Source organism: Penaeus monodon, chromosome 34, assembly GCF_015228065.2.
Source record: "Penaeus monodon isolate SGIC_2016 chromosome 34, NSTDA_Pmon_1, whole genome shotgun sequence".
Taxonomy (NCBI): Eukaryota; Metazoa; Arthropoda; class Malacostraca; order Decapoda; family Penaeidae; genus Penaeus; species Penaeus monodon.
Window position 1 is genome coordinate 30,966,779 of NC_051419.1, and position 258 is coordinate 30,967,036.

Genomic DNA, 258 nt, shown 5'->3' on the forward strand with positions numbered 1-258 from the left:
CTAAAACGGAAGGAATATCCACCGATTAAATGAGATGAAAACATATCAAGTTAATGTCTTTTTACGTTTCAAGCTATATAAAGAGGTGGACAGAATATTCTTTATTGATAAAATCTCATATTTTATATGACCTGTAACATGTAACTTGTATATCATATATCAATAAAGAGCGCATGGAAATGTCTTTTCTTTTGATGAAAAAATAATTATCTTACACTCATCGCCCCTTCAGTAAACAAACCTGCATTAAATGATATG

At 29.5% G+C, this 258-nt stretch overlaps 1 protein-coding gene across 1 annotated transcript in view; it reads left to right on the top strand.

Moving 5' to 3' along the window:
• The window catches only part of LOC119594476, a gene marked incomplete at its 5' end in the record, with an annotated part of 14,420 nt that extends 14,253 nt beyond the window's left edge, over window positions 1-167 (top strand). Inside the window, 1 exon segment of the mRNA XM_037943512.1 lies at window positions 1-167.
• Between the last annotated feature and the right edge of the window lie 91 nt (window positions 168-258).